Consider the following 23,569-nt stretch of genomic DNA (forward strand, 5'->3'; position numbering starts at 1 on the left):
TTTATTCTATTATGGAATGAGAACACCTGATGTTGCAAGATTTGTATGATAATGAATTTGGCTTTGCAGGTCTGTTATGGGGTGAGATTTGGGTGTTTTTGTTTAGGGAAGAGACAAGTCTGATGGGAATTTGGGGTTGGGTATGGAATTATGAGTTTGGGGTTTATTTGCTATCATTGTTTTAATTTGTATCCTATATTATTATCAATGTCTATAACTTTACATGGGATTAGGCTACCTAGATTAATTTTGATGGTTCCTTGTAGCTAATTTATGATACTATTCATGTTGTGAGTTTGGGGTTTAATAGCTATTATTCTTTATTTTAGTTTGTATCCTATTTTATTATCAATGTCTATAAACTTTACATATCAATGTCTATAAATTTTACATGGGATTGGGCTGCCTAGATTAATATTGATGGTTCCTTGTAGCTAATGTACGATACTACTCATGTTGGTCGCTAAGTTGAAGTAAAATTATATATTGCTAACAGTGTCCTTTGTTACTTGAATATAGGTTCTACTGTTTAGTAGATGTTGATATAATTACATAGCCTACCCCATCTATATCGATATAATACTAAGAGCTGAAGCGTAGCATTTAATGTTGTTGCGCTCACATTGAGCCATATCAGCAGCCGTGTCATTTCCATCCTCTTTTATATAGATTTTTAATCAGTTTTTGACAATTTTAAAAAAACTAATAAATATAAAATATTTTCCAGCCCTATCTCCACTTAAAGCCCAGTTCTTATAAATTTAATCTATATCTATATAATACTAAAAGCCGAACTGTAGTATTTAATGTTGCTGTGCTCACGTTGAGCCGTATCAGCAGCCGGGTCATTTCTATCCTCTTTTATATAGATTTTTAAATAGTTTTTGACAATTTTAAAATACTAATAAATATAAAATATTTTCCAGCCTTATCTCCACTTAAAGCCCACTTCTTATAAATTTAATTTCACCATAAAGCCGAAACCCAAAGCCTTTTCAACTAAAACCCTTTCTGAAACTTTGTTTTCATGGTTACAATTTTCATTCCTCTCTCCCACGTTCTGTTTCAGTTTCACCGTTTTATATTTTGTTCCTTCCCCTTCCCCACCTTCTGTTCTACGATTTCACACTTATTTCACGCCAGCCTCTCTCCCTTCTAACGACAGCTTCTCTATCTCCTTTCCTTCTTGTCTTACTCTCCTCACATTATATAAATATTGACAAAACCTGGATGATTGAGTTGAGGTATCTCTAAATCCCAGTTTCTTTTGTGCTTTGTTCTTTTGCTTGATTTTTTTTTTCCTTTTACTTTCTAAATCGTTTTTCTTAGGGTGTTGAATTTTTTGTTGGTTGGTTTTTTAATTGGAGCTCTACCTCTTTTGGGTCTGTTCATTTTGAGTTTTTTTTATTGGGTCTTATCTTGTGAAAATTTTCTACTTATTGTTGGGTATTGTACATGGCAAATGAAGTGCATTTGTTTTTGGTAAAAATTTGAAGCTGGAAGAGGAAAGCATGGTGGAGAAAAGAAATCGGATTGCTTTTATCCATGGCTGATTAAAAGAAGGAACAAATATGGAGGTGATAAATATGTTCACAACCTGTGTAATTTTGACCATGTTAATTTGCTCTCAAATGTTTTTTTTTTCCCCCTTTATGACTTGATCCTCTCAAATGTTTTTTCTTTTTCTTTTTTCTTTATGATTTTATAGATAACAGTAACTCAGCAAAGATTGGTATATTGCTGAGTTCATGTTGACTGGCATACTGCTTATTACTATTTTTTAATGAGAAAGGGTCTTTGTGGTTTTATATTTCCGAAAGTGATCTACCTTCAGGTTCCTACTCTATCCTTTACTTAATTGATCTTATATTTTCCCCTGTATTGATTGGTTCTTGTGATTGATTTAATATTATTGTAGAGTGAATTAGGGAATTCAACATTTACTTATCATAACAATGCTTTTGTTAGATTATTATTCAACGGGCCAACCAGCTGCCTTCATAGATAATTTATAATAAATTTGCTTCAATGGAACTTTAAAAATTGCTTACAAATTAAGATGTTATTTAAAGTAGAATTAAAAGTTTATATGCTTGATGCAAAGTGTCCTACACTTTCATCTATTACTTCATTTTTTTTCCCATTCTTATAACATTGTTCCCAATATTAAAACCACACAAAGAGATTAGATTTAAAAGTCCAAGTTCATTCATTATTTATGATGTTTGTAGGTATTAGGGGAAGCATATCAAGTTTTAAGTGATCCACTGCATCTTTTCAAAAAAAAAAAAAAATCTTCTTTGCATCATTAGGTGCTCATATTTTGAAGTTCTTTTGGAATTTCACAATTCAATGCAACATTAGGCTTGAAGATGAGAAAACAATAAGCAATAAGTGCTTCAAAAGCAATGACTAGGCTTATTACCATCCAGTCATAAACTTTTTGGAAACCCAACTCCGAAGGACAAAACAACATGCCTGAAAAGTGATTGGAGGGAGAGGAAGCTCAGTTAAAAATAATTCAAATTATTTTAGAAATTGCAAGGAAAACAACTAGGCTATTCAACATTGGTTTGTAAGTTTTGAATTACCCTTACCCTCACAGTTTTAGTCTCATTTAATGAGCAACTTCATTGATTATGAAAACTAAGTTTTCAGTGTGGTGGTACTAATTGAAGTTTTCCAGAAGGTGACAAGGTTGGTTGGATATCCAAGTTGCTTAGAGAGCTTGGTGGTTGTGGGCATTAGAAAATTAATTGATGTGGATTCCATCGATTTCCATATTTGCTGGGTGCTTAGCATGTTTAACTGGATTGTAATGCCTGGACCATGTCTCAAAAGATATTTACTTTTATGATAATGTATTTACAAAGACATTAAAGTAATTTATTACATGTAAAAATCTGTTGCACACCATTTTCCTGCTTTGGTAGCTAGCTTTTTTGGAACTAATTATGGTTTATTGTTAAGAGTTAATTGTATAGCCATTTTAAGTAACTTGATGTTGGTTTTATTAACTTGAGTTGGGTTGTAGCTTAATTTGTTGATGGTTCAATTTGGTTTGGTTAACGTGTGGGGAAGTTCTAGGTAGGGATAAGCCAAAAATAGTGTGACAATCATGTAGTGCAAAATCAGGGAATATTGTAGCAGCTGAAGAAAATTTCCCAATACATCATTTATACCTGTAAACTTTCATCCGAACCATTGTCTCTTGCCACAAGCTGTGATGCAAGAACCACATCATCAACTTCCATACTATCCTATATGCCTTTTGGGATATGATTTTGCAAATTTGCTTTTGTAACATACAATAAATAATCGAAGTACATCAACCATGTGCCTCCTTGGTCCACAAGTGCCATATATAGATTCAGAGCTATTACCACTATGGAGGCAGAGGTAGCAGTCTATTTGGATAAAAAAAAAACAAATATGCGTGTGGTCAGAGCTTGATGCAATTGCACATAGTCAGAACATATTACTTCTACTTTTCTGCAGTGTATTGTTTAATGAGTTGCTTTGCTGGGAAATTCCACTGTTGCCCGAACAGTTTGTGTAACCAAAGAAAATAGGACACTGTTGAATGAGTTGCTTTGCTGGGAAATTCCATTGTATAAAGCTAGAATGTTTCTTCAAGTATGTCCAACACTCAATTATAAATAAAATGAAAAGGTTATGCTAAAATATTTTTATATTATCTTTTGGTATGCTTGAATAATTTTATATTATCTTTTGGTTGTGTAGGCTGTTTAGTTCAAAAACTGAAATATTTCTTCAAGTATCTCTAAATGTCAGTTGTAAATAAAATGAAATGTTCTGCTAAAATAGTCCTCATATTATTTTTGGTAGTGTAGCATGTTCATAAAATTTGAACTGTAAAAGAAAAAAAAAGGCATATAGAGCATGTAAGTGAGAATTCAAGGTAGTGTTAAAATAGGCAATGGAAGCTTTTAACACAAAGTGAGAGAGTAAAAGCAAAGGGAAGTTAAAAGCACAAACAGAGGGAGGTTAAAAAAAATGAGGTTTGTCTAAAAATGGAGGTTGGTTTAAGTATTTAGGCTGGGTCTTACCTTGTGATATTTTCATTTTTAATGGAACTGCATAAAGGTGGGAATCTCCAAACAGTCTTAGAAAAATGCTCTTTAGGTTACTTGTGTGAACTTACTTACCAAGATAATAATTTGTTTGGTCTTCTTTTCCTTCTTCTTTCCTCTTCTTCTTTACTTCTTTGTCTTCTTCATTTTTGAATCTATAAGTCCAAGATAATGCTTCCTTTACAAGTTATAGTTTATTGGTTTGCTTCAAGTCTTGTCCTACTATGTGTATGGTTCACAATTCAAGTGTCCAAAAGTGAAAACAAAGTTTAACTCAGCTATGAATTTTCTTCTTCTCTTTACCTATTACATCTTATATATATATATATATATATATATATATGATTAGTTTCAAATATTGACCTCATTTCTTCCATTGGTTAATAGCCACCACCCACTGCTTTTTATTTTATTTTTTTAAATTTTACTTTGTCTTATGTCACTACTAGGTTACTCTTTTCCACAAATCAATAACCCACTAAAATACATATACTATTTTTATATGTTCATTTTACTGTTTCATTAGTTCTGGTGGACTATTGCATGTTACTTTATGTGGTTCAAATTTGTTTGCTATCAAAACACTCCTTTTTTTTTTTTTTTGAAGTGCTATATTCATAATATTTTCGCAATATTTTCACAACAAATCACATATGGAAAGTGTTATTAGTTCTAATTTGAATCTACAACTTAAATTACATTTTTATCCACTCATAGGATTTGTTGTAAAAGTGTTAATATTGTAGACATAACATTTTTTTTTTCCCTGTAACAACTTATTCTTACCCCACTTATTACCAAAATAACTTTAATTGTTTTTTTTTGAGAAAAAGGTAAGCGAAATTTTATTAAAAAAAACAAACTTCAGAAAATACAACCAACAAACTCAGGAGCAATCAGACTGAAAAACATCAACCACCTCCTCAGGTAGAGCTTCTACCCAAACCTCCGCGTCTGCAGTTAAAACTGCTTTTTTAGCTAGACTATGCGCTAAGCTATTCCCTTCCCGCCTAACATGCTGAAACCTACAGCCTCTCAACAGCTGGCCCATCCTCTTAGTCTCATCAATGATATGCCCGAACAACAGATTACAAGGATCTGGACGCTGCAAAGCCTGAATAACGTGGAGACAATCACCTTCAACTATAATATTAAACAAACTCAGCTCCCTTGCAAAAATCACTGCCCTCCGAGCTGCCAAAGCTTCAGCCATATCCACCGATTGAACCTGGCCTAAATTCTGGCATAGAGCAGCAATGACTTGCCCAGCCTGATCTCTAAACACAACACCAATCGCAGCTGACCCCAATTCTTTGGAAAAAGCAGCATCAAAGTTTGCTTTGTACCAATCTGCAGGTGGTGGAGACCAACGTACTCTAGGCCGTGGAATAGACACACTCTGCTCCTGCCAATTCACCTCCTCATATTCCATCACCAACGCCTTGGCCCGATCACCCAGCTCATGCAGCGGCCAAACAGGTTGACGTTCCCGCAACCGATTTCGACGTTGCCATAAACACCAAGCCACCGTGGCAAAGAAAGCAATCCTGAAACTTGATCCACCACTGAAAAGCTCCCCTAATAGTTCAAAGAAAGTCCGACACTTCTTCTGAACCAGCGAGCGGAACTCTGGGATTGACGTCCAAACCGAGCGAGATTGATCGCACAGCCATAAACAGTGTAAGGTTGTTTCCGTGTGGTCATCACAGCCAGCACACACCGGACTGATTGGGAGGTGCCGAACCAGCAAGTTTTGTTTTGTTGGTAAAGAATCCTTTGCAGCGCGCCAAATGAAATGCCGTATCTTATTCGGTGTCCGGATCTTCCAAATCTTCTTCCAAACCAGACCATTTTCGTCTGAAGTTGATGAGCTCGGCATAAGAGAAGCTTCAGCAGAAACCAACATCCAGTAAGCACTCCTGACACTATACGCACCATCATTGGTTAGAGGCCAAATCAAAGTATCTTCAGCCCCATCCTCGCAAACCTGAATCCTACGCACCATATCTGCCTCCCACGGAAGAAAGCAACTCGCTAGGCGACCCGGGTCCCAAATTCTAGTGTCAGAGAGGAATAAGTCACAGACCCGCTGAACTGATGAACTAGCTCTTGGAGAAATGATCTTGCTGTGGTTCAAATTAGGCAGCCACCTATGATGCCACACATCAATCAGTTGGCCATTGCCAACCCTCCATATTGCCCCTTTCTCAATAACCCCACGAGCTTGTAAAATACTCCGCCAAGCATAAGAACATTTAGGATGAACTGAGGCCTCAAGAATATTCCCATTCGGAAAATATTTAGCACTAAACACTTTGAAAAGAAGGGATTCTCGATGATGAAGAAAGCGCCACACTTGTTTAGCCAACAACGCATTATTAAACTTTTGGAAATCCCGAAACCCCATACCTCCAATTGATTTTGAAGAACATAAAGAACTCCACTTAACCCACTGAATTTTCTTCGCATCACCACTTCCCCACCAAAACTTGCGAATCATGGCTTCAATATCTTTATAGAGGCCTATCGGAAGCTTGAACACATTCATTGAATAAACTGGAATAGATTGAACCACTGCCTTAATCATAACCTCCCTCCCTGCTTGAGACAACAACTTTTCCTTCCATCCTTGCATACGGCCCCATATCCTTTCTTTGATTTGAGTGAAACATGCCGTCCTGTTCCTTCCAACAAAAGAAGGTAAGCCTAAATATTTCTCATAATCTCTAATAGCAGGGACATTAAGGGCCACTTTTAGAGCTTCCTGAGTTGCCTCATCTATGTTTCTACTAAAGCAAAGAGTGGTTTTCTCCTTATTGATCACTTGCCCCGAAGCTACCTCATAGTAGGCCAATAGCTCTTGAACTTTATTGCATTCTTCTAAAGTAGACCTGCAAAAAATTAAGCAGTCATCTGCAAAGAATAGATGAGTTAGTTTAGGCCCATTTCTACAAAGTGAGAAACCTTGTATGTCTCCTTTTGATGCAGCATTCCTTAAGAGTGCGTTCAAACCCTCAGCACAAAAGAGGAACAAATAAGGAGAAAGAGGATCACCCTGTCTTAGACCTCTAGAAGGAACAATCAAATCCTTAGGCTCACCGTTCACAAGAATAGAGTATGATACAGTGGTTATGCATTCCATAATCAAAGCCACCCAAGCAGGCGGAAATCCCATCTTGAGAAGAATTTTTTCAAGAAACACCCATTCTACCCGATCATAAGCCTTGCTCATATCTAACTTCATAGCCATAAAACCTTTCTTCCCTGTGCAGCTATTCTTCATATGATGCAAAGATTCAAAAGCAATTAAAATATTATCTGTAATCAATCTATCAGCAATGAAGGCACTCTGGGTCTCAGAAATAATGGAATTAAGCAAAGGCTTGAGGCGATTGGCAATCACCTTACTGATGATCTTATAAATCACATTGCACAAACTTATGGGTCTAAAATCCGAAACTCTTTCAGGATTGTGAACTTTAGGAATCAGAGTGATAAAGGTATGGTTTATAGACCTGAGGATGGACCTCAAATTTAGACAAGATAAAACAGCCTGAGTAACATCCATACCTATATCAGTCCAATAAGTTTGATAAAACAAGGGTGGCATACCATCTGGACCAGGAGCTTTGAGCGGAGCCATTTCCTTGATTGCCACTCCCACCTCCTCACTGGTAAAAGGTCTCATAAGATCTTCACTCATAGTCTCAGTTACCACAGCTTCAACCCCATCCAAAACCCTGTCAAAATCACGTGGATTTGAAGAAGTGAAGAGATAAGTATAAAAATCAGTAAGGAGAGCCGAAAAAACTTCCTCATCCTCCTGCCAATCCCCATTCCCATCACGCAAACCCTTAATGAAATTCTTCCTCTTCCTTTGTGTAGCAGTCCCATGAAAGAACTTTGTATTTTGATCACCATGTTGCAACCACTGAACCCTGGACCGTTGATGCCACATCTTCTCCTCTTTATCATATAAAATATTCAATTCTTTCTTAAGCCGCACCACATCCTCATGCTCCCCAGTTCTGGCTGAAACTGCTTCAGCTTGCCACAGCTGGTCCTTAGCTTTCTTTATCTGCTGTTTTACATTACCAAAGTGGACCCTATTCCAAGACTTCAAACGTTTCTTACATCTCTTAATTTTTGTGGCAGCAACGAACATGGGAGTACCATTAGGAGCACAATCCCAAGCCCTTTTTACCACTTCTTTGCACTCAGGATCTGAAATCCACATTGCTTCAAACCGGAAGGGCTTCCTGCGCCACTTTTGGAACTCATTTGCAGCATCCAAGGATAGAAGAATTGGCCTATGGTCTAATGTAAAACAATTCAGATGCTTCACCCTACCTGTAGGGAACCGTGTCAACCACTCATAATTTGCAACCCCCCTGTCCAATCTTTCCCATATCCACTCTCCTCTTCGCCTGCCATGCCAAGTGAAATCCGGTCCCGAAAACCCCAAATCAGCAAACCCACAATGGTCCAATGCATCACGAAAATTTTGCATCAAGTAGTGAGCCCGAGGTACCCCACCTTTCTTCTCTTGCACTTCAAGCAACTCATTAAAATCTCCCAAGCAACACCATGGAAGCTTTGGCTTAGAACTAAGCATACGTAACATATTCCAACCCTTCATCCTACACCCTGTATCAGGCTCTCCATAAAACCCAGTCAATCTCCACGCATTTTCCGAACCACCATGCACAATCGAATCTATGTGATAGTTCGAAAAACTATCCACCCATACATCAATCCCTGCTTTCCACAAAAGAGCTAAACCCCCACCCCTATCATCCGTAGGTACCGTAAAACAACCATCAAAGAAAATCTGATCTCTAACCCATTTCATACGCTCCTTAGACGACCATGTTTAAAATAAAAACACAATCATGGGATCTTGTGCTTGCACAATATCGGCAAGCTCTTGAACTGCACGCCGGTTCCCAAGCCCCCTGCAGTTCCAAGCTAAGATTTTCATGGCTGTCGGCGGGGCTGAGCATCAGCCTCCACCGTTTGATTTTTGTGAACAATTGCTTGTTTCTTTCTACTAACTCTCACAAGATCCCTTTCCTCGCTCGAATCTTCCCTAGTGCGTTTCAGAGAACAAAACTCCAAAGTTTGTGTGGAAGAAGCACTACCCCGTACAGGTTGTAGAGGCAAATCCTTCACCACCCTTGCTATCTCACCCATTCGGACTCCCACATCACTAACCCCACTGTCCCTAACAACCTCCCCATTATTCTCCCCACCATCAAAACGTTCTAACTCCGCATCTATATCATCCAACTGAGCTTGAAAATCCTGACCAATGGGACCACTTTGCTGTCCTAGCTCCATATTTATATTCGGACTACTCACCTTAGGATTTCTGTCAACTTCCACATCCACTGGTGCCATAACGTGAGCATGCATACCATCACAATCAGCTACCCGCCCCACAACTCCATTACTGTGGAGCTGGTCACTACCATCCTTCTTGTGAAGAATATTCAGCTCATCCGCATCTCCATCATTACCCCATTCCGGACTTGGAGCAGCCCCAATATCCTCATTTACCTCCTCTTCATAACCTGCAACACGAATCACTGTTTTCTTGGCCAAGTTCGGGGTGTTTGCTCGCAGCCAAGGGCCAAATTGTTTGTCAACCTCCCTCAACGCACCCTTCCTTTTCAGTCCTATCGAGCAGTCCCTATCATGGTGGGTAAGACGCCCGCACCAATAACAAACGTTAGGCAAGCGCTCGTATTTGAAGCTTACCCAGCCTTCCTCATCGGAACCTAATCCTATCTTTCTACCCCTGCATAGCGGCTTTGTAATATCAATCTTCACCCTTACCCGCAAAAAATGGCTTCCTTCATAATCCTCATCCTCTGCCCCTGTGTTTAAAACTTCCCCTGCAACTGATGCTATGTCCTGTGCCACCCTCAACTTCAAACTACTGATAGGAAGATCATGAACCTGTAACCAGAAGTGTGCACTGTCAAAAACCAAGCCTTGCATCTTCGTTTGTCTCTCAATTCTCTTTAGCGCGACCAAAAACCTGTCAAAAGACCATGGTTCACCAGCGAGGACTCTGTCCGCATCAGACTTCTCGGAGAAAATAAATAACATTCGGTTGTCGCCCATATCACGAACTTCAAATCCCCTCTTAGTGTGCCACAGTGGTTTGAACGTTCTTGCGATTGCCTCTATATTCAGCGCCCTCACTGTAAAAAACCTCGCCGCCAACAAGAACTTCCCTTCCAAACCCCCATCGTCAACGTTATACATGCTTCCTTCAGACTCCGTCAATGAGAAAGTCTCCCACAAAGCAGAAAGATTGTCCATACCTGACTTCCAGAGAGAATCCCTGTACCGAAATAGCCACAAAACCAGAGAAAAAGAACCACAGCCTCACTCGGAGAGTAGGCACTTATTCTACTACCCTAGGGTTTAATCGCCGCCTTAGGTTAGAGAAACATGATGCACACCTTACTTTAATTGTTTACTAGCCTAAAATATCTTTAAACTTTACTGTGCTAAAAAATATAAGCTTAAATAATAAGTGAGCCCAACAATTGCAGCTCCTGTTTCTCCTTATCTCAAAACTGGACATGACATTGGCCTTTTTTCAAAACCACCTATTATGTAGGCTTGAGCAATATTTTTATAGATAGTCATAGTTGTCCTATTTTAGTCCATATTAAATTAATTTCTTGCCAAGGAAACCCATTGTGGATGGCTGCCATGCTTTATTAAGTGTCGCACTCCTGTCATGAACTATGGATCATAGATTTAATTGTGAAGTCTGCTAACTCATAGTTGCTGGCGTCAATTGGGTTGCAAGAACCATGCTTGAAGGAAATTTCATGTGTTAAAATAAATTCATGCTATCTGTGAAATAGGTAGGATGTATATCCTATAGGATAGTTTCTAGACTATGTAATAAGTAGGTGTAAGTGTTGGAGGTCTATCACTTTTGATTTTTTTTTTTTAATTTAAAAAAAAAAAACCTATTTAGGATGTTTTATAAATATTTCATTTTTGAAATTTTCCCGCGCATTGCACAGGTTAGCAACTAGTTGTTAAATAATTATTAAAGAAACTAATACAGAATATTTTGTTTCTTACTTCCTTAATTAATTCTAAGTAACAGCCAATTATATTTATATTAAATATGTAGGGACAAGGGCCCCAAAATAGGATATTGGGCCTTGGGCCTTGTTCGAGGACACTGATAGGTCCGAGGAGGAGCAAATAATTATTAAACATTCCCAATTAAAGTCTCAAAGATGGGGAACAAATGAGAGGTTTTCTGAGGAAGAACTCCTCCTCGAATATGATAAATATAGTTCACAATGTGCACTCCATCAATTAGCGTAATCTACCAAAAAGCTCCAATGATAGAGATATGCCTCTTGAACATATGAGAAGGAATGAAGTCTAAAAATATCTAAGGGAAAGCTGCCACCATCGCATTAAATGCACTGCGGCTACCACATCTCACAGAAGGCCAAAGGGGGTGTCTGATAGGACAGGTACTCAAGTAGGGGCTCAAATAATTAACAAGTGTACGATCAAAATAACCTAAAGGAAGCTCTATAATGTGAAAGACCCTCCATGAGAAGGGGATGGGAAAACATAGGGAGAAATTACTATAACAATCTAAATCATCCTAGTATCCAACAATGATTATTATATACAGGTCTGACCTCCTTAGACTGAATGTCCATTGATATTAACACATCTTTTATTTGTGTTTAATTGTCATGTAATTCAATATTAGCAGTTGTTCAACTCATTGAGTCCTAGTTCTTTGACTCATCCTCTACAAATTTATTGTATTGGGCTCATTGGTCCAATAACCCATACGCTTTGGGCTTGGGCTGCAAGTTGTGACCCTACAAAATCATATACAAAGATCTGTTTTACTAGATGACGCAACAGATAGCTATACTGTAGTGATTGGATTACATAAGAACTCTTAAACATTATCAGTTTGTAGTGATTGGATAACATAAGAATGTTAAACATTATTTTCTGATCCCTTGACTTTAGCTGGAGATATGTTAGCTAAAGTTGATGTTGTCTCAATAGTTATTTGAGTTCAATTTCTTAAGTTCAATTGGTTATAATGTGTTACCTACTGGTTTGTTGGTTATATTGTTATATAGTATTACATTGCACGCTGCAAATTGTGGATGCAAATTGTGGATGAGAGAGAGAGTGGTACGACCAAGCTTCTTCTTTTTTCTCATTCTCTAATCAGATTACATGCAAAAAAAGAAAAAAAGGAATTAGTAATTGAGGCTTGGCTACCTCGGATTAGTCACAAAATTCTCTGGTTTTTTTCATTTTCTTGGTTATCATGGGAGGTTCCATTATCTTTTTCGTCGAGTCCAAAACGTTTGAATTTTTAGTTGAGGAGGGAAGTACTTACTACATGTTGTGTATATATGAAAGAAATAAGGATTCTCTCCAATCAGTTTTCATGGGTAGAGAGAATGCTAAACGTTTGCTAACTTATGTGGAGGATCTCATGACAAATACACCTCCTGAAAAGTTTGCAAGAACCTTCAGGGATGGTAATAAGGTTTTTATTTTTGCAACTAGGATTCAATGCACATGGAAGCTTTCTTATGATCTCTGAACTTGTTCATGGTCGTCGGAAGGGTTTCATCATTGTGCTGGAAGGAAAGCTAGGTAGCGGGTGGAGACGATTTGGATTTCATCTACATAAGGTTATTGCTCTCGACACATTTGTCATCAAACCGCCATCTCAATCCGTCTTGAACCTGACAGTGCAAAAGTTCAGATAACAAAAATCCTTTTTGTAGGTAGTGGTGGATGATGATCGGAAAAACAATGGGGGAAGCGGAAAAGGAAAGCAATTAATGCCCAATATTCGAAATTCAAACAAATCAAGCTTGACTAATCAGAACCATGATTTGCGTGATAGGGGTGCTGGGAAGGAAGGAGCGGTACTTGGGGCTGAAATCATGCTTGAAATTAAGGACGATACTCTTAATGGCGTTATATCTCCTTTGTTGCTAGAAGTATCTTTAGGTTTGGACTGTGGGCTGAATGATAAGTGGGAAATTAAGTGCTCCAACATTAAGGAAGTGGGTTGTGTAAGTCCTTTTGGTGTTGGGACCACGCAAGCTGTCTTTAGGCCCAATTTACTTGCTGAAGCTATTCCACTTAACCCACCTCATGTCCACAAATTTAAGCCCAAGCCCACTTTGGTCTAGAAGCCTAAAAGAAAAGAATTGACCACTAAGTCTTTCCCGATGGAAGAGACCCAACCTCCAGGGAAGTCTTCATTGTGTCCATCGGTCACGACATGCTCAACTATAGATACTGTAAGCACTGATGTGATGGTTGAACCAATAATGCCGCTGATGTCGTCGATGGTCTCCAATGTCATTACTGCTCAGCTTCTTAACTCCGAAAAGATCGATGAAGCCAGGTATGAGTTATGGTGCTGTTTGACTCGAATCAAGTCTCCGATGTAGTTGAGTCTGAGCTTCTCGGCTCTGACAAGGCCGAGAAGGCTAGGAATGGGTCGGCATGTGCCACAGATAATGACGAGAGCTTAAAGTGTGACGTCCGATTGATTCTCCAGGAGCATTCCAGCAATATAGTTAAGAAATGGGGGAATTCGAAGCAATGGGTACTTGAATTACGTGATGGGAAGAGGGTTATGGTTCCGATTCAGATCTCTTTGCCTCGATGTGAAGCTACATTGGAAAAACAAAAACAACTGGCCTTAGTTTCGTTGAGTCTTCTGATGTTATGAATGTGTCATCGGCTCTTATCGAAGAGGATAAAGTATTGGTGGAGGACTGGGTTTCGAATACCTACTTGGAGGAAGTTGATCAGCCCCTAAATGTTGAACCACTTGCTTTTTCTCTACCTTTGGCCATGGCAAAGCAGTCAGTTGTGGATGTGAAAAGGTTTGTGGGTGTGGATACTTTAGACAGTCAGGAACCTTATTCCGAGTGGTTTCAAAAGAGATTCAATAATTTTGATAGCTTCCTTGGCACGTTCCTTGAGGGTTTGGAAGATCAAGCAATATAATTTTTATTGGCTGTTGAAGTTGAATTAAATTGGAGGGTTGAGGTGAACAAGAAAACATGTGGTTTAAAAGATTCGGGGGTGAAAGGTTTAAGAGAGTTGAAGGGGTTGTTTAGTTCTATTAATTATGGCTCTACATCTGCTAGGCGAAGTGGTATTAATAGAAATTGGGTTCTCTCTGTTGCTCAATGAATTTGAAGTTACTTTCCTGGAATGTTAGAGGCCTGAATGAATTTGACAAGAGGCTTCAAATTCGTAACTTGTTGCGATCTTGGAAGGCTGATATTGTGTGTTTGCAAGATACCAAACTAGAGTGGATTACTAGAGGTATTGTTTAAAGTATATGGAGTTGTCCATCTTGATTAATGGCTCTCCTTGTTGATTTTTTGGTAGCACCAGAGGTTTGAGACAAGGTGATATGTTGTCTCCATTGTTGTTTGTTTTGGTGATGGGAGCTCTTGGAAGAATGTTGGATAAAGTAGTTAATGAAGGACACATGTTAGGATTTAGTATGGGTAACTTAGAGTGAAGATCCTTGGCGGTGTCTCATCTCCTTTTTGCAGATGACACTCTAATTTTTTGTGATGCTGATTTAGAACAGATTTTGATTCTTCGTATGATTCTTATCTGGTTTGAGGCGGTGTTGAGTCTAAAGATAAACCTAGGCAAGTCAGAATTGGTTCTGGTTAGGGTAGTCCATAATATTGACCTATTGCTGGTTGTTCTTGGCTGCAAGTAGGGTTCTCCTCCAATGAAATATTTGGGTCTTCCTTTGGGTGCTACATTTAAGGATAAGACTATATGTAATCTAATTCTGGAGAAAATGGAAAGGAGATTGGCTAGTTGGAAATGCTTATATTTATCCAAGGGAGGTAGAGTCACCCTAATCAAAAGCACCCTATGTAATTTACCCACTCATTTTCTATCTTTATTTCCTATACTTGCTAGTGTGGCTAACCGAATTAAGAGGCTTCAGTGGAATTTCTTATGGGGCAGTTTTGGAGATGAACCTAAAATTCATTTGGTTAAATGGGCTACTATTTATGCTCTTATTTCTTCAGGTGGCTTAGGGATAAGGAAGATAAGACTTTTCAATGAAGCGTTACTTGGGAAGTGGTTATGGAGATTTAGGATTGAGAAAGATGCCCCTTGGAGACAAGTGATAGAGATGAAATATGGATGTGTATGTGTGGGGGGGAGGGGGGAGGGGGGAAGGGCTGGTGTACTAGATCTGTGAATGGCCCCTATGGTGTCGGTTTATGGAAAAATATCAATCAGGGATGACCTTCTTTCTCACACCATATTTTGTATGATATTGGTGATGGGTCTAGAGTGAAGTTTTGGCAAGACCGATGGTGTGGAGAGACATCTCTTGCTGTTAGATATCCTGACTTGTTCAGATTTTGTAGGAATAAGGATGCCAATGTGGCTGAGCTTATGAAGTCCTCCAATGGTGTCCTCTTTTGGGATGTGAGATTCTTTAAATTTGGAACAAAACCCCAAGAGTTACAAACAGCTCAAGAAAACTTTTAATCTTCTGTGATCTTCATGACACGTCATAGACGACCACAGAACCTGGGGGGCAACTGATGGGAATGACAAGGTTACATCCTATAGACGAAGCTAACACTAATGACAAAGAAAGCACCCATGACGAAGGCGTGTTGAATAACGAAGAAACTAGTCATTACTGACACAGGCAGGGGAGTCATTCAATGTAGTCAATCAATAACCTGGGCAGTTACCAAATCAACCAGGCAGACCGTTGGGAGCCTCTTAAAAACCCCATTATTGGACAAGAGGCGTTACCAGGTAAAGCATTAACAACCCCAACAGCTCGCACCCAAAGCCATATATATAAAGCCCTCACATTGTCAACAGAAGGTACGGATATACATTCACACTTTGAGAAAGCACTCTGGTTTTTTATCTTGTTCTCCCATTTTTCATTTCATAAGGTGCTTTCATTATTCTGACTTTGGCATCGGAGGCGTTGTGGCAGGCACCACACCGATGACCCTTATAGAGGATACATTCACATCAACAAGGAGTTCCATCTACCCACTTTGACTGACGAACTCGTGCTTCATCAGTATTGTATGTAAAAATTTATTTAGTATATTGTTGAAGAAGAATAAAGTCATATTGTTGTTTGGATTTTAATTTAAAAAAGATAAATATAAATAATTCGATTTTAATAGAACCTAATTAATAAGAGTAATTAAGAAAAGAAGATCATCAAAAGAAAAGGAAAGAAAGGCTTACTTCCTCTCCTCAAGAAAATAATCCTTGAAGAGCTACAACCTCCTTTCCTTGACTTCCTTGCATATCTTTAAATAGCCTCTCAATAATGGCCTCAAAATGGGAATAAAATCTCCATAATTATACTCAAAGCCTGAGCCAACCTACTCCTCTCCCCATTCAACGTTTTAAGCCTCACAAACAAAGGGTCATCCTCACTTTCAAACCTCCTATCAAACATGATCCTATACATGTTATTGTACATCATAAGCTGCAATCGTTTCCTCAACACAAACCCAGTTGTTGATGCCTCGGAAATCTTCTTAACATCATCAACAACCCTAACAATCTCCTCCTCCCAACCAAACCTATATTGCTGAACAACCTTGTTTGTGAAAAAGGGTACAGTCATGATCCTCCTCATCTTGCGCCAGTGCTCACCATACACAGTGAAGACCATGTCTTGGCCTTTACCAGTGAAAATATGAAACACAACGTTTCTAGTTCGTGAACCAAACTCGACCCCTTGAGTGTGAAGGACCTCTTTGGCAAGGTCTAGGGAAGACACGACAACAAGGTCGCGTTGGCCCATGCAGAGCAAGAAAATGTCACCATATTTGCGAATGAGGTCGGAGAGGTTGCAGTGGTTGAGGTCATCGCCAACTTGGAGCCAGTTGCCAAAAATGGGGACGGGGAATAGGACTAGGTGGGAGCTTTAAATGCTTGCCACGAAGTTTAGAGATGAGGATAGCAAGAAGAATGGTGAAGAAGAGGGATAGGAGGAGTTTTTCTAAAAGGAAGACTTAAGTATAGTACTTACGTGTTGTTTCATAAGTTTCGTTTTTAAGATTTTACCATGTGAATTTTTTATCATGGGATGAAAGTGTATTTTTTAATTAAGTAGTCACATAACTGAATCTTACGAAAAGAACTTAAAAAATAGCACCTAAAGTACAGTATTTAAATTTTGTCATTTTCTAAAAAGAAAAGGTCATGGTGGTTGTGGGAGATGGAGTAGGTATACACATAGTTGTAAATTAGGAGCTAGCTAGTTAGGTATATGAGAATGAGAGTTGGGTGGGAGTGATGAGTAAGCTGCTGGGAGTTAGGGGTTAGGTGCACGGGCATTGTGTGAGTGAGGTAGTTGGTGGAGGTGGAGGAGGGTTTTGACACAATTAATTAATTGACGTGTGTTAGTTAGAGGCCAAAAGTTGAAGGGTTGAGGTGGGAGAGGGGTTAGGTAAGCAGGTGATTTAAAGGAATCATAAACAAAAATGATGGAAAAGATGGTGCTTTTATTATATTTGTTTTGCTGCTTCTTTTTTCTCCAACAAAATCATATATAGAAGAAATTAACCTTTGATCCACAACCACAAAACTTGGTACTCATTTTGGTCGAGATGGAGATGGAAAACTTTATGTAGAAATCGGTTATGATTATTGTTTGTTTCTGTACTAGAGAGTACTAACAGGGGCAGGTTTTCACTTGTGCCTGATCCTGACTGATTTGGGCTATGGAGCACGGGTGTGTTTTGGGACTCGGGTGCGGGTGCAGGTACGGGTGCGGGACTCAGCAATTTTTGAAAAAGGTGGATGCGGGTGCGGCGGGACTCGGCGATTAAAAAATTATTAAAAATATTTTTAATATATTACTAAGCATGTTTTTTTATATAATAATAATAGAAAACTCATATAATAATAATAATAATAATAATAATAATAATAATAATAATAATAGTAGTATAGGAATAATAATAATAAAATAAATAGATAATAGTAAGTAAAAAAAAAAAACAAAAAAAAAAAGTAGGAGGCTCTCACGTGTAGCTTCCCATTAAAAAAAAAAAAGGAAGATGTGGCTGAGTGGCTCTCACGTTTGGCCAGAGAGGCACAAAAAACAAAGAAAAGTTTTTGTACTTATCAAAAAGAGAAACAGTAGTTACAAAACACTTCCAAAAAACAAAAAGAGAACAACTCAATACTTAAGAAGACGATGCAAAGAAGAACAACAAGAAGCAAATCAGTCCACCGGCAACAACAACGTATCAATATCCAGTCCAGTCCAGAAGGTTTTTTTTTTTTTTTTTTCCTTACCGGCCGATTTCCTTCTTCCGACCGAAACACGCCAATATTCTGCTGATACGATCCGATTCGACCCGAATCGGCGCGAATCCGTCCGGTTTGGCGCGAATCCGTCCGGTTCGGCGCGAATCGGCGTGCGTCAGAGCCAAATCCGCGCGAGTCGGCGCCGATTTGAGCCGCGTCGGCACGAGTCGGGAAATCCACGTGGCACGACGCGGCACGATGCGGCACGGACGCACGGTCTGCGGCGTCCCTCCCGCGTCGCCGTGTCCCGCCGAGTCAGACGCAGGTGCGCTGGGTCCGGAGCCGCGTCCGTGCATCCCAAGATTTGGGTTGGGTATTACCATATATATATATATATATATAGAGAGAGAGAGAGAGAGAGAGTAAGAGAAATAAACCGCAAGGTTCAAGTTGTAATTGAGTTCTTTTAATTAGGACAAAATCCTAACAATGTCATTCCAGTCCAAATTGTAGTGTGTCCAACATAGGTCTTGAAAGTTCGCGGACCAAATCAATATATTACTAAAAGCTGAAGCGTAGCGTTTAATGCTGCTACGCTCATGTTAAGCCACGTCAACGTCCACATCATCATCTTTTTTTTTTTTTTTTTCATTTTCTTATAAATATTTATAATTTTTTTTTATTTCATATTTAGACTTCTCCAACCTTTCTCTCTCCCTTACCTTTTAATCTCTCCACTACTTTTCTAACCTTTCTCCTTCTCTCATTCTCTCACCTTCTCATCTCTCCACTACTCTCTACATTAATATCATTTTTCATCTTTCCCTTCATCTTCCTCTATTTTTGTCTCTTCTTATTCACACTCTCTTACTATAAATTTGTCACTATCTCATTCATTCCATGCATAGTTTTCCCTTACAAAAAAAAGGTTCTCTCTCTCTCTCTCTATCTCTCTCTCTCTCTCTCTCTCTCTCTCACACACAATTTTTGAGTGGATTTTTATTTTTATTTTTCTTGCATCTTCACTTTAGGTTGATAATTTTTTATATTCTTTAATCTACTTTAGGTTAATGCGATTCAGTTTTCTCTCTCTCTCTCTCTCTCTTTGATTGTTAAATGTTATTCTATTGCGTTATAAATGATTAAATATAAAAATATAATATTATTCTAATACATAGCATGATTTGGATAATTTAATTTGGTAGTTACTGTAATTTGGTAGCATGATTTTTATAGTGCTCAATTTAGATGTTAAACTATGAGACTTTAATCATTTTTGTTTATTTTTTAATCCTTTGTGGTGGACAAAGTACTCTTAATAGCATTAAAAGTACTCTATAATGCAATTTATTTAGAGAAAAGCAAAGGTTGGCTAAACAAAAGTTATTGGATGAGAGACAAACTTTATCTTTCGCAATTTTACTTTAATTATTATTATTATTATTTTATAACAATGCATATATAGAAATTTAATTCTTAGATTTTGCTAATAATTGATTATTTGATAATATGTTTTGGGTGGACGAAATTACAATTTCCGCAAAGAAAATAACCTTAGTAGATTATAAATAACATTTTTTTTTCCTAATTGGTCCAATTAATCATAGTTAAATTTTATTAATTTTTTTAGTTACTTTTTTTAGTGTTTTGGATTGTAGGCAGAAAAAATAAGTTTGAGAAAGTTTGTTTAAAACTAAAAGAATAATTTCTAAATTTTATTTTCTTTTTAATGATTCACAAAATGTTATAAATAACTGTAGGGACACGATTCTCAAACGGCCCAACGATTACGTTGGGCTCGCACGTGAAGGATCCCTCACAGGGCGTTGATCCAAACCGGATTTCAAGGAACTCAGATAGGAAAAGGCTTCGGCCTGGATATCCAAGCCTCATAGTTTTATAACTTGTGGAATTGGGCTTCTCGGATCAGGTCCGAGGAGCACTAATGTTTTTCTCCGGTTATCCGGCGGTGACTTTTTCGTGGTGGTTTACATATGTTATCCGGTCATTCTCATCCCTGGAGCTTTTTCCGCAGGAAGTGAGATGGGATCCTCTTCTTTGTTACCTTACGTTTTCTTTTATACTAGCCTACGTTCGTTATCCTTCGTCCACGTGTAGGGTCGACTTTTCCAAGACAGATATTTGTCCCGTCAGTCTAATCCCAAAATGGTTGGAGATGGTCAATAAAGCCTAAGAATCCGGTTCTGTCAGGTGTAATGTCATATCAATGAAGGGTATTAAGGACTATTTCCCCGAGATATTTTCTGATCTTTTAAGTTTGCTTGTATGCCACTTTCATCAGTGAGACTTTGGATCTGCCGAGGACTAAGCTGTCCTCGGCTGTATCTTCGGGCCACTTTGGGCTTACTATTTTTGAGCTTGGGCCCTGGCTTCCTTCAGTTTGGGGCCTGTGGACTCCCCATAAGCGAGCGGGCCGAGCCCACAAACTATTGTGCCCCACAATAACTTTTATTAAAAAATATATATTTTCGTTAAATTGCCTTTTGAATTTTTGAGAAAATTGTATTTTTTTTTTCATTTTAGTACGACAAAAATTATTAAATTTATGATTTATGATTGTTTCTATATTACATTTATGATTATTCTTATAATGAATAAAAATATAATTACAAAATACGTTACTCTTTATTAAATTAGCTTAAATTGTATAAAAAAATTTAATAAAACTACCATAAAAATAATTATCATGCGCAACGCGCAGGTTTGTGGCTAGTCAATATATTACTAAAAGCTGAAGCGTGGCATTTATAGCTGCTGAGCTCCTGTTGCGCCACCTCATCACCACGTCATTCGCCACATAATTAATATTTATTCCTATTTTTTTTATAAATATATATATATATATAGATTATTGACTTTACATATTCATCTTTGTCGGTTTTCACATCTATATATAATTAATATTTATTCCTATTTTATATATATAAATAAATAGATTATTGACTTTACATATTCATCTTTGTCGGTTTTCACATCTATATATAATTAATATTTATTCCTATTTTATATATATAAATAAATAGATTATTGACTTTACATATTCATCTTTGTCGATTTTAACATCTACATATATTTCTTTTTTATTTCCAATTTTCCTATAATTTTTTTTTTTTTTTACATTCACTTATTTTTTAAAATATTTACATTTTCTTCAACCTTTCTTCTTTCCTCACCTTTTCATCTCCCCACTCCCCTCTACTTTAATATTGCTATTCATCCTTCTCTTCATCTTCCTTTATTTGTCTCTTCTTATCCCTTCCCTCTTACTATAAATTTGTCACTCTTTTCCATTCTTTGCATAGTTTTCTCTCACAAAAAGATTTTCTCTCTCTCTCTCTCTCTCTCTCTCTCTCTCTCTCTCTCTCTCTCTCTCTCTCTCTCTCTCTCTCTCTCTCTCTCTCAATGTTTTGGTGCATTTTTATTTTTTATTGCATCTCCGCTTTAGGTTGATAAAATTTTGTATTTTTAAGAACTCTAATTTATGTTGATACGATTTAGTTTTGTGTTTTAAGTTATTATTATTATTATTATTTTGCTCTTTGATTGTTAAATTTTATCCGATTACATTATAAAAAATTAAAGATAGTAGATAAAAATAAAATAGTATTCCATTACATAGCATAATTTGGATAATTTAGTGTTTATTGTTATATCTTTTAATTTTTCTTATTTTTTTCTTCTCTTCCATTTTACTCAATATTGAAATTCAACCACATCCTCCTTATCATTAAATTATTTATATTTTCTCTCTTTTTGTTTTAAAAAATAAAAAATGTAATATTTTACTTAAATTCAAATAAAAGAAAATTGTGCTCATCAAATTGTACTCATTTTTTTTTTAACATTTACACTTTCTTCAACCTTTCTCATTCTCTTTACCTTTTCATCTCCCCAAAAATTCTACCTTGATATCACTCTTCCTCTTTCCTTTTATCTTCCTTTATTTTGTTTTTTTATATTATCATCCTCTTAATATAAATTTATCATTCACTCTTTTATTCTTTACATAATTTTATCTCACAGAAAAGTGGTTATTTCCCACTCTTTCTCCCTCAATTTTTTGGTAGATTTTTATTTTTATTTTTCTTGCATCTCTATTTTAGCCTGATAAAGTTTTGTATTCTTTAGAGCTCTATTTTGGTTTATGGGATTTAGCTTTGTGTTTTAAGTTTTTTTATTTATTTTTTATGTCTTTGATTGTTAAATATTATCATATTTCATTATAAAAAATTAAAAATAGTATATAAGAATGTACTATTATTATATTACATAGAATTATTTGGATAAGTTAGTGTTTATTGTTATGTATTTTATTTTTATTTTTTTTCTCATATCATTTTATTTAACATTTAAATTCAACCACATCCCCCATATATATTATTAAATTATTTATATTTCCACTCCTTTTTTATTTTTAAAAATTTTAAATATAATATTTTGCCTAAATTAAATAAATAAAATTGTCCACATTAAGTGGAGTAATGATAGGGAAACACTCATTCTCACACCCAATGCATCAAAGGAAGAATGAAATACAAAACAAATCAAGTTAGAAACACTAAATTTAAAAAAAAAAAAAAAAAAAAAAAAAAAAAAAAAAAAAACTAATAATGCATATTTAATGTCATAGAATCATCATCAAATTTTGGAAAACGATAGGTTGCCAGTGGAGAGAGAGAGAGAGAGAGAGAGAGAGAGAGAGATGGTATAGAAAAAAAAAAACCAATACAAAGTAATAAAGAGTAGATAAAGAAAAAAAAAAAACCAAACGTCAATTAGTAATCGTTGATTGGAAAACAAAGAGGTTGTTAGGAGAAGTAAAAAATAAAATAGAGATTACTGTGTGGAGAACATTAAAAACTTTATAGTGTAGTAACATAAACTGTTTAATTCACTTAAAAAATTAAATCAACAATCAATAATTAAATACAATCATAGTATTAAATTTAAATTTAAAACTAATCAAATTCTAACTATGGAAACCATATTAATCATAACTAAAAAAGAGATGTTCTCTGATAGTAGTAGAAATTGAATAAGAAATAAAGTTAGAAAATTTAAAAATCCATTTTTTGACATTTCATTTAACCTTATTTATAATATATATA

General features: G+C 36.8%; 1 pseudogene; it reads right to left on the bottom strand.

The window, feature by feature from the left end:
* Positions 1-16,414: 16,414 nt before the first annotated feature.
* Positions 16,415-20,333, bottom strand: LOC126696679 (trans-cinnamate 4-monooxygenase-like; annotated as a pseudogene).
* Positions 20,334-23,569: the final 3,236 nt, after the last annotated feature.

This window comes from Quercus robur, chromosome 8, assembly GCF_932294415.1.
Source record: "Quercus robur chromosome 8, dhQueRobu3.1, whole genome shotgun sequence".
NCBI classification, from domain to species: domain Eukaryota; kingdom Viridiplantae; phylum Streptophyta; class Magnoliopsida; order Fagales; family Fagaceae; genus Quercus; species Quercus robur.